This window comes from Fundulus heteroclitus, chromosome 18, assembly GCF_011125445.2.
Source record: "Fundulus heteroclitus isolate FHET01 chromosome 18, MU-UCD_Fhet_4.1, whole genome shotgun sequence".
NCBI lineage: Eukaryota > Metazoa > Chordata > Actinopteri > Cyprinodontiformes > Fundulidae > Fundulus > Fundulus heteroclitus.
The window spans coordinates 4,830,985-4,843,059 of record NC_046378.1 but is presented as its reverse complement, the minus strand read 5'-3'; the positions used below and the strand labels follow the sequence as shown (position 1 = coordinate 4,843,059).

Sequence of the window (12,075 nt, the reverse complement as noted above, 5' to 3'; positions counted from 1 at the left end):
TGGGCGCACACCAACACACACACATACACACACACATACACACACACACACACACACACACACACACACACACACACACACAGCTGTCCAGTATTTACAGACTAATGGCTCAATCTTTAACTGCTGAACTGGACAACACACTGGGCCAGTCTCACAGAAGAGGTCTAAACAAGTGCCAGCCCATCAAAACCCACCAGCACCACTGACTCAGACGAATAAGTCAGAGAGCCCACCAAAGCTAAAGTGACATCAGCGCTATGTGTTGTGGGAGTGCTCAACGCGCAATAGCAACGTGTAACATCATTACAGAACACAACACTGCACTCGATCTCATCAAGGAGCCGCTCCCGTTCAGTACTACTGCAACGGAACAGATCGGCATGTTTGTTTGACTCGTTCCTCCGAGTAAAGACAATACATCAGGCTTCTATCTGACACAAAGCGAGGAGCTGACTTTAAAAGATTAGAGCGCTTCACGCTGTGGAGCTGCATGACCCTGTGCTGAAAACACGTTTACAGCAGTGCCAACCGTAGGATGTAGTGGCACCTGACCGGGCTCTGGGTGTTACACGTGTAACTGACAAGCTTGTAAAAGATCTTTAAAACGAATATAACCAAAATCCATCTTCTTAAAAATGTCAAAGTACCTGTTGCCTGTTACTTTTGTTATTCAACTCCTGGTTATCCCCCTGTGTTGCTGTGAGAAATTTAGGGTAATCTCAACAGATCACACTGAACAGAGCTCTGCTTGGTGCTCTTTAGTTCAAATAACCAGATTTTTTTTCCCCAGCCTGTGCTGTTATTACCTACAAAGTTTTGTTACTTAATAGATTACAAATAAATGTAAGTCTTTAAACTTTTATTTCAATCATCTCGTCTAGGAGTTGACCCGAAAATAAAGTACAACTACACATTGGCTGTGAAACATGCTTGGAAAACAATATGGCCGACCCTGCCATTGTAAACAATGAAAATATAACCGCTGCTCGTGGTTTCACACAAACCAACTTAAAACATAAGTGTATATATTAAAGTGCCTTGTTTCAGGGTTAAACAGTTTCCTCTTTAGAGTATTTTGACAATACTCTTCAACATTTATTCAACACTGTATACCGTTACAAACACAGTTTCCCCTTTCAGGACTGATATAGTGCAATGTTTCATGGAAGCCCAAGAAGTTTGCATTGGCAGATAAAAATACTAAATTTTCCAAAACTAAATTCAAATGAATCAATAAAAAAAATCAATGTATTGCCCAGCTCTACTTTCCACTGATTTTGATCTCCATCTAATCTATGGTGATGAGCTCCATGTTTTTAGGGTTGAAAGCCTCCTTGCCATTACCCTAATGTTCAGCCCAGAAAAGCCTGGAAGAGAGAAACACCTGCTGGAGGCCCACATAAGGCGGAGATGAGTCCGCCAACAGGTACGTACAGAGCTCAATTTTACGACGCAACGTCACACTATTAACGGCTCGGCGGGAAGGAGTCTCCGAGGCGGTGGGTGCCTTCTGTGGGAGATGTAGGAATTTGTCACAAGAATTGTAGCCAAAGTGCACTTAACTATGCAGTTTAAAATGTCCGTGGAGAGGCAGTGCGGTGCGCAGTACAACCAAGTGTGCAGCCGCCTTTAATGTCTCTCCTAAGCTGACCAGTTTTCCTTATACATTCTAGCCATGTAGGTTAATACTAAAATCAATACATCCTCCCAACCAATCACAAACGCTGACCTAGGACCGCTCAGTCACCAAGCTCCGCCCCCTTCAAAGAGTTCAGCGAGCAAGTGTTCATTTTTCCTTTGTCAAAAACTTGCAATTTTGGTAAAAAGCTGGTTGGATGGAGAGTTGAGTTTCAATTCAGTGTTGTGTATCTAAAAATAGGTTGTTAAGCAATAGCATAAAATGGCCAGGGCTGCACTTAAATATATATATTTTTTCAATATGTTTAATAATTATCAATATAATTTAGATTTTATCGATGCGCTTTTTTCCTTCATCCAGGCCTGTTCAGAGTCACGACGTATTTCTACCTGCCTTGGTAAATATTTCTGTGGTCCAGTTTCTGAGGATGGCTGCACTAAAAACTCCCACAGAGTCGGGAGCGCCGAGCGTCTACTGGCCATGAAGACGTCGGCGGAGGCTGTTCTGATGGGGGAACACGGGGCGTTCATTAAACAAAAATGCTTAAATGACCAAGAATTATCCCCAACAGAATTAGTATCGCTTGTGTCAGAACTGCAGAATACAATGAGATAAATGAATCCTTTGTAAGTTTTTTTTCTGTTACAACTAGTGTTGCGCCGATGCCATTTTTTGGCCCCGATACCCGATACCTGGCTGTGCAGTATCGGCCGATACCGATACCATACAGATACCATTACTTGGAAATTTATGTGTATGTGTATAGTAAGAACTGCATACTACTTGGATGTAAAATAATTGGTATCATGGCTTTGTCAAGCTGCTACCTTATTAAAGCAGGAAAAAGACGAATACAAAGTGAATCCAGTAGAACTACTGAGTGTCGGGAGAGAGAAGGCTGTGTTCAGGTGACATACAAACATCAAAATGGTATCTGTGACCTATTTGTTGGTACTCGCCGATACCGATACCACCATTTTAGTGCGGTATCGGCGCTCCGGCCGATACTGGTATCGGTATCGGCGCAACACTAGTTACAACTGAAAAAGGACGCATTCATTCATTTTATATGGTGCCCTGATTACTTCAATATATCGAGAATGTTTGCCTGATACAAATAGAATGATCAATTGTTTTTAATTTAGAAATTATTCAGTTATTTTAAATACATCTTTCTTGTGTTTCATGTTTAAGATACTGTTTAAAAATAAGTAACTGTTCAACGAAAACACTTTAAGTTAGACATTTTTAAATAATTTATGTATTTAAAATACAATTTTGTGTTGCAACCATAATACCGTGATATTTTTCTCATACCATCAGAATTTCATACCGACCCATGGCTAATCGGCATCAAGTTTGAAATGTTTGCATCATGAAAACCCTGTGCTGAACACAAAGTAACAATTTGGAAAAAGAGCTAGAAGAATCATTTCTGCAGACAGATCCAGCAGTAAGTACTGTTGTGCTATGCGGGCATCCTCTGCCTCTCAGTGGAACACGATTCTCCTTCTGCTGAAAGCTAGCTAGACTAGAATACAATTAGGTTATAGCACACCTAGTACCTCACAAATTAATATTTTGTTAAAGTGACTGCAAGAACCCAGTGTAGGTTAAAAAAAAAAAAAAAAAAAAAAAAGTCTAATCCATCACTCCACCAGTCAACTAGAGACTTTTGTATTCGAGACATGTTTGAATTCCAAACATGTTTTTCTATAAGGAAGTATCTTGGTTTGTTCACATACAGCTTAGCAAACTTGTTTTACTGAAAGAAGACAAGCTCAAACTAAGAAATAGGCCATACTTAACCTTTGTCCCAACTGTATAGTCATAAAGTTCTACTTTAATCTGCTAACTGAGACCTGTGAACGTTGAGATATCACTATAGATTTCTGTTTCCACCTTGTGTGGCCAGAATAGTCCATAGCAGGAAATCTGCTTTATAGAAGTCCTTACACTTGCTTATGATTCGGGCTGCATGAAATTAGGGAAAACATGCAATATGCAGTAATTGGTAAGTGCTGCAATATGACTCGCAATACTAAAATCAAAATGGCTTTCTACTTCAGCTTAAAATACATTTTGCTGCTGGCTATCTACTGGAAAAAAAAAAAGTAAAAATGTCCATCTGAGGAGGAGACAAACATGGGTTTATTGAGAAAAAGAAAAAAAAAGGAGTTTCTGGGAATGATGCAAACATCAGATTTTATCAGTGTAAAAAGTGCTTCACAATAGAGAGCATTCAGAAAACAAAAATCCGTCAAGTTATTAAACTTTAACAGTGAGAATCTGGTTGGAATTATAACAGAATAAATACAAACAAAACTTATTTTCACAGTCCTTGCACATGAAATTCCCCCTCTATCCAGCACTCTGAATGTTGTTGCCAAGGCATGGGAGGTCAATAATGGACCCATTTGTCCAAATGATTTCCTGTTCCTCAGACACACCCATTAGCCAAGTGGAAGAGGTCGTTTACCGTCTCCACATCTCCGCTTACCCGGGGAGAAGAACTTCAGCAGCTATGTGTTAAAACTGGGAGCTAGTGCTAGCTTTTCACACAGGCTGCAGCACTTCTGACACTGGTTTGCAGTCACAGCTTTAACAGATGGTACAGAGCGTCACAACATTACCAGTTACTGAACGGTTCAAGCATTCTGAAATGTCAGAGAGGTACATCAGTACAAGCCAATGCACTTCTACCTGACCTGTGGCCCATTGTAACAGCACCACTTCTAATGAAGTGCTCTTGGATTTTATGTTCTGGAAGAGCTCCAATCAGCACAGAACTGTGAAGAGGTAAGAACCTGACCAATGGTTTCAACAACTCCTGGTACGGAATGCATATTCGGTCCCCTAGACTCCAGCTTTGTAGACTTACTCTTGGGTGCGATTACAGCTCAGGGTCTTTTTGGTTATGTCCATATGTTGCATGTCTTCAGACAAAAAGGTTTTTTTTCCTCCCATTTTTTTCCGTAAGGAAGCTCGAGGACTGATTGTGCCACTCTAAACTATTAATATATATCTGATCTAAATGTGCTGTAACATTGGCTGTAAAAGATTACAGGTAGCAGCAATCACTTCCCATCATTTTTGAATTTCAGATTTTAGCAGACCCTCGTTCAGCTTGTGATCGACTTGCTTATCTAAAACAGATTCAGAGAAAGAGATGTTATCCTTATTCTCTAACAACATTCACAGAGTTCCACTGTTGGACAAAATTGTGGTGGTCTCTGACATGCTGTAGCTCTAGCCATTCTATCAGAGCCCTCACATTTATAAGTATAGCCTGGATTTGGTAAAACTCCAGGCTCAAAAAGGACTATGTGAAGACTATCAGGATGAATGTGTGGCATGTCATTTTATTTAAAGAAAAACTGTTTTTTATTGTCAGTGCATGACTCAGGTCTTCTGGTATAAGTCTTCTCTGCATCGCCAGAACCAGCATTTAGTTCTTATGGCTCCATGTATCTGGAGACTGAACGTGCTGAAACCCTGAGTTCCTTTAAATCAAAGGTTAAAAGCCTTTTTGTTTAGAGTTGCCTTTAAATGTCAACTGAAACAGTGTTAGGCCAAGTTTGTAGTCCCACTTATCTTGACCTGCTGCTACTACTCCACTGCAAAGTGCTTTCCTCTGTAATGTTTTCTTGTCTTACGTTCTGTTCATGCACAACACTTTGAATTGTGTTGTTACTGAAATGCACTATCCAAATAAATTTGCCTCCTCTTTAAAGGTCGCCACAGTGGAAGATCTGCCTCTATCCTCTTACAACTATTCTCTGAATATTCTCCATGCATCTATGAGCTCTCTGTGGGCTGGACAACTTCCTCCATATTGTACCATCTCTATCCAGTACTTCAGCTGTTCCTCTTTTGCAAATGCCCAAACCATCTGAAAACCAATCTTGGAAATCTCCTTTAGTCACAAAGCACCATCGCCTTCATCCATTCCCCCCATGAGCACTCTTCACCTCAGATGGTCCACACCAGGTAGTTAACCTCGTCCACCATTAGTACCTTTACTACACCAATCCCTTTTATGCACATGCATTCCGTCATAGTGTCTTGAAAGTTTTAAATTTTTACAATTTACAATAAACAATCCACCATTTAACACGTGAAGTATCTTTTAGCTTAACATGGCTTGATAATCTAAAGTACTGGACCTGGGAAACCGAAGGAAAGCTCCTTCTTCAGCGGCCCTGCCCAACATCGCACTCTACCATTCTCCTGTTAGCCTAGTTCCTGTTGTCTGTCACACTTAACTTCAGCGCTCAACTTAGAAATGATAGGCTTTTATAACCACGGACATGTCGTAATGCTGGAGAACATCCCACACACACCATCATCATAGAAAGCTACTTAACACTCACACTGGTCCTCTTAAGACCAAATGTATCTGTAGTTGTTTGGAAGCTACATTAAAAAAAAGGTCTAAGGTGTTCAGAAACAACTCGTTTATTTTAGTGTGATGACAGAAACGATGAACTTGTATGGCTTGACAAGAAAGCAGGCAGGTTTACACCATAGCCTACTTTCCAGCGGCCCTCCAGCTCAACACAAACAGCTCCAGTATCAGTCCCTGGACTGGGTCATATAGCTGCTGGATTTAAACTAGTTGATAGTCTTTCCTGGGGAATGATCTCTTTTTCTTAACCTCCAATTGCACAGCAATCCTTTTTAACAAGTTTGGATGTGTGGACAACCCCGTGTAAAACCTCCTTCATGTCCTTGCCATTTTATCATCTACTCCTCATTAGCGGGACAATTAGTTTGCAGTAACTAAGGCACAAATCCAATTTGGTTCACGAGCATTTTGTATTGCATATCAACATGCTCCCAGGAGGAAGCCCTGCAGAGGTTGGCGAATATGGAAAACGGTGGCTTTTAATGATTTGACATTGTTAATGAAAGCTAGAGGGAAGTGGGACTGAACCATTTATCAGCAGAGAGCCTCAGGGAAGGCACGGGCAGCCAACCATTTCTAACACAATGTGGTTCAATTCAAACACGGTCTGAAGTGACTGATTGCTTCGGTGTTCTGAGGCCCTTCTGGATGGGCTTAGGTTGAAACAACAGTCATTAAATATTCCAATAAAGATGCATGCTGGGTGTCCCATGACAACCCTATTTTTAATGCCAGGTGTAAAACGGGCTCCTAAAACATGCATCATCATTATCCAAATGATCAAGAATAAAAACAACTCAACTGAAAGATGGCTCCTGTTCTACATCTTTTTACTGTTCCAAAGCAGCTTTGATGAGCCTAAAAAGAACCTTCTCTTCTCTTGTGTGCAATTATGAAATGAAACACTGGCGGCATTTATCAACGATGCCACAGCAAACATGTAGCAGCTAGAGGGCGTCCAAAAGAAAACGGAGCGTGTGATGGTTTTGTAGGACGCGCAGGGTGGATTATAGCAAGCATACAGAAATGGCACTGACCAGGGATGCAAACAAATAATCCACCCACAATTATTATCGATTAATGGTTAATTAGATTTAAGTTTGTTCAATCCAATTAACTGATAACGTCCACGTTTACGACCTTTCAGTGTTGTAGTATGGCCAGCATCCACAAGAGGACGTTGCCCGTCATTCTAAAGTGGAGCCAGACCGCCATGGCGGACGCAACATGAAACGCAGTCCGGCGTGGGATTATATTTGCACTGTTTAAAGGGGCCATGACATCATTGTATTTGTCCATATATTTGTTACCCAAGCTGTAGAAGCTTTTTCAAAGAAAAAAATAAAAATATTAAAATGAGTGATTAAATGTGTCTGGAAGTACAAATCACCTTTATGAAATGATTTATGAATTTTAATACATTGCCTAAATCCACACTACATAAAACTGTACCAAAAAGACAGTTATCAGAGGGTCACAAAGTGAACGAGGTGAACAAGTGATTGAAGCTGTGTGTGAATGAAATTCAGGGAATCGTTTTAATGCTATAGTTTCAGAGACAAAATAGAAAACTTTAAAAACTATATTTACATCATTTATTTCCCACTATGTAATCCTCTCCGCTCTCTTTGGTCTGACTGCATGCTGGGCTTTCAGGACGAGGCAGCAGCAGCTGTGGTGTGCCTGTGAGACAGCGCTGAGGGAAGTAGGAACACGCTCATAGCAGCTTTCAATTGGTGCTTTCACGTAAAGTTCCCATTAACAGAAAAGGTCCCTAGACTTGTTGCTAGTTGCTTTTTGAAAGAAAGTTGGTTGATGGGTCTTAGAAGTCGCAAAATATAGCAACAAAGATGCTTAATGGGGTACACGGGACTTTTCCTTCCCTCCTGAGAGTAGCACACTGTGCGGTAGCCACTAGCAGCCAGACAGGAAGGAGGAGCAGGAAGTGTTGGTTTATCAAAATAAAGTACATTTAACTTAATTTCAATCTCAGATTATGGTTAGTGTAAGAGTGCAAATATAGGCTATAAATAATATAGCATATACATCTCATATGCTTTACATTTTTTAACATAAAAAGAAAAAACTTCATTCTGACAGTGTAGCGGCTTTTATTTTGCCGTGGCGGCGCGCCACGATCACTTACATGTAGCAGCAACCTTGTTGCCGCAAATGTATATTCTCAAAAGAATTTTTTAACATCTCCTTTTTGTAGGAAGTTGTTTAGGCAGGCCAGATTTCCCTCCGGAGTAAAAGGGTTGAGTACGGTAACGATCCACACCTCTTGGTGCAACATTGCGTCACAAATCCATATTATGGTATTATGGCTGGTGGAAGCCGTGTTGTCGGTCAGGCGAGGCCAAGCTGACTAAAGGCTTTAACCTGCCGGCCTGAATTCATCATCCACGGACCACGGCAGCAGAGCAGCGAGCTCTCCACCACGACCGCCGCGTAGCTCTCGCTGCTCTGCTGCTTCAGACAGTGCTTATACATTAATCAGACAACATTTAGAAAATACATAAAGTCACAGTCACAAAGACCATTGGCCTCAAAGAGTTTCCCAAGCGTGTCCCAGCCTCAGAGCCAAAACTTACATTATAAAATACTCCTCACTGAACATTCAGGTAGCCGTTAGTGTAATAAAACAACTATGAGAAATTTTAATCAAATCTTTTTCCGACTCACTGAGTGGACAACGTGGCCAACATGTGCCCTGAGCAGAAGCAGAAGAGCTGAGCAACAGGACGGACACTTTGTGAAGAAGGCGGGAGGGACGCTGTACGTCACTGGAGCAACAGGATCCTGCTGGTGGACATCCATCAGCACATGGGACCATTCAATTATTCATGTCATTACAGCATGTTGAAACAACGGCCCGGCTGATGGGATGGTTGAAACTAGAGGAAAGAGCTGAGTGTATGGTTCAGGTTACAGCAAGGTAACAGGAAGACAGCGCTGGAGTCTGAATACCAAAAACAAACGTTGGCTGGGGGGGGGGGGTAGGGGTTTGTCCTCTTCCCGAGCTGAACCAGCACATCCGAGTCTAGACTAGCACCACTTGTGCAAAATTAGTACTGCTCTGTCAGCCTATCCCAAATAATCCCCAAAGGTTAAAGTTAGGAATTCTATCATCTTAACTCTTCATGTAGAACTATGGAAATGGGACTAGTAAAGTATTTTTGCCTGAATGAAGAGTCAAAACTAAGTTTATGACTAGGCCATATCCGCTGTGAAGACATTTTGTCTTTTCTTTTAAACATCAGTTTCTCCAAAAAAGTCCAGACATAGAACTTTTGTGTAGACTAAAGAAGCCCGTAGAAATGAACAGCCATGATCTGCAGTACGCCGTGAAACAGTCAAATAAGGAGGTTAAAAGAGCACAACTTACTACAAATCACTAAATCACTTGGAAAACGAAGTTTGTCGCCCAAGACAGCAAAGTCTTCAGGTTCAGTTGATTGCATCTACCCTGCACCTTTTTGACTCGTTTTCAGGAACCTACTGTGGGTGATCTGGGAGGGGGGGATTACTTTATGTCAGTCACTCTCTCTCTTGAAGTATAAATTCTCAAATTCCCTCCTTTGTATAGCTCATTTAAAAATAATTTAATGTAGTAGTGCATAAACTACAGCATGTCATATCTGTCGCTTCAATCCTTCTATTATAAGGCTTACTGAGATACCTATCAGTCTGGACAGTCATGTCACATTATATCCGTCTTTCACGTCTCTCTCTTGTCTCTCACTACATCCAGACACAGCAGCAGCAGTCAGCGCTTCATAGAAGACCATTAATAGCTGTGCTGCTTTCTTCTTACCTTATACTGTCTTGCTATGATGTGGTCTTAATATTATCGGCTCTCATTGCTCAGCTTTCTAATACCAACGAGGAGAGTTGCTGGCCAGTATCCACTTTTTTAAATATTTTTTTTTTTTAAACAAAACTTTATTGAACATTACTTCAGCAAACAGTGCGCTGCTGTGTGACGTCTCCTTCTGTTACCTGCGCATGCGGGTCTCTTTGTGGTCTTAAACCGTTCAGACAGAAGATCTGATGGTGGCCGCATTTAATAGTAGTATGAACGGCCACCTCAAAAAAACACAATCTGATTTAAAAAAGGAAAAAAAAAAAAAAAAAATCTGAATTTAGCAGTGTGTGAATGTAGCCCAAGAGGCTTCAGGCGCACAAACATTAGCGCTCCTGGATGATACAGTGCGTTCTGTCGACCCAACTTTACGTGGCTCAACTATGGCCACATGATTGGTCCATTGTGGAGCAACTCTTATAAAAGATGCGTTGGACAGGACGTGGAGGTGAATTCATAGTGATAAGTTAAGTGACTTTTGCACTGGACTACTAATGCAAACATTTATAAAACTGTTCTTTAAGAAGCACTGAAACCCTATTTCCATATTGGTTCCACCTTATCAGCAGGAAAAATCCTGATGAAGTCTGTGCAATCCCCCATCACACAGAGCAAACGCATTTACCTGACTAACTCAAAATTGCAGCGATTTAGCTGACACTTCTGGGGTTTGGTTTCAAGCCAAAGAAAGCAGCACCCCCCCCCCAAAAAATTAACCACAGACTGCCATAATACAAGCTTGATTCAACAGTAATTTAAAGCAGCTTTCACCAATGTTGGATGTCCTAAACTATGATGAAATGCTTTTAGTCTTCCAACTGAGGTTGACTCTATATGTTTGCGTAGACAGAAAACGCACTGGACACTGGATTATCCGATCTGATTTCCCATAATGCTGTTTGCAGCACACGGCCCTTGCACTGACCCCCCAGGTTTGGGTACGTCGTTTTGCATGGCTGGCTTTTGTGGCAGGAAACGAGATGGGGATGATGGGAATATGCTGTAAAGTGGGGAGATAGTCAAATTCATGACACTGTGCAAGCTGTAGTTACACACACACACACACACACACACACACACACACACACACACACACACGCGAGAGTGCATTGCATTATTAACAACATCTCAATAGGAGCTCTGTGTCACTGCCTCCAAGGTTGGAAATAACAGTGTTTTGCAGCTCTCTGCTCAACACTGAAGGCAGTTTGGGAATAAATAAAAAAGGAAATTATTGTCAGGAGTAATTCTCATTCAAAGTACTTTCCAGCTCAATGCAGAAAACCTTCAGTGGACGAGTATAGAAACACGTGGGTGGAAGCTTCTGCCAGGAGGAGCACTTTACTCCACATCGTTCTCACAGTTCAAAGATTACGATAACCTCTCTTTCTGGTGAGCATCACTGTAGGAGGAGCCTCCATGACCTGCTCCAGAACCCGGTCGCTCAGTCAACTGTAACGACCGGGATCGATCAGAGATTGGCCCCCAGTCTTTTACTCCATCTATGCACACCGCTTTGTGCAGTGTGAAAGAAGAGCTGGATTTTAAGGTTTAACGTATAACAGCCTCAGTAAACGCGAGGATGGGACATACTGCACAGGTTTTTCCACAGATAAGATGTCGGGATGATTGTGACATCCTCGCACAGGCGTGGGCCTTCATCGCTGTGAGCTGCTGAAAGAGAGTTTCCATTGAAGCTGACACTGACAGTACAGTCACGGACCGATCCAGTCGTTTCCGATCCGATACCTGGGCTGAGCGTATCGGCCAATATCTGATATTACTGTTGAATGAATAAACCCTATACCTTGCTCTGTGAGTGAAGTTATCAGGCTTGAAAGAAACATTGTTAAAAAATAAATAAAAAAGTTCTGCGTGTTCTTTAGCATGGTGCTTTTGGGGGTGCTTATTTGAGTTTGTGGTGTTGAATTTACCATCCCTATCAGCCTCCTCGCAACTTACGCATTGCTGCAGTTGGACTTATCGAGTTTGAAATGTTGGCTCAGTCGGCACTGGCTCCATGTTGCTCTGTGTTTGCTCATCGCTAGCGGCAGTGCGTGCTCTTTGTAACTGTCGTAAACATACAATAGAAGTGACTAGATTGCCGTAACTGTATTGCTGTGTATGATATTGATTAAAAAAAAGAAAATGACAGAATGCTGC

At 41.6% G+C, this 12,075-nt stretch overlaps 1 protein-coding gene across 1 annotated transcript in view; it reads right to left on the bottom strand.

The window, feature by feature from the left end:
- Positions 1 to 12,075, bottom strand: part of LOC105926773 (SPRY domain-containing SOCS box protein 4) — a 39,111-nt gene that overhangs the window by 21,397 nt on the left and 5,639 nt on the right. The gene's annotated exons all lie outside the window — the stretch shown is intronic.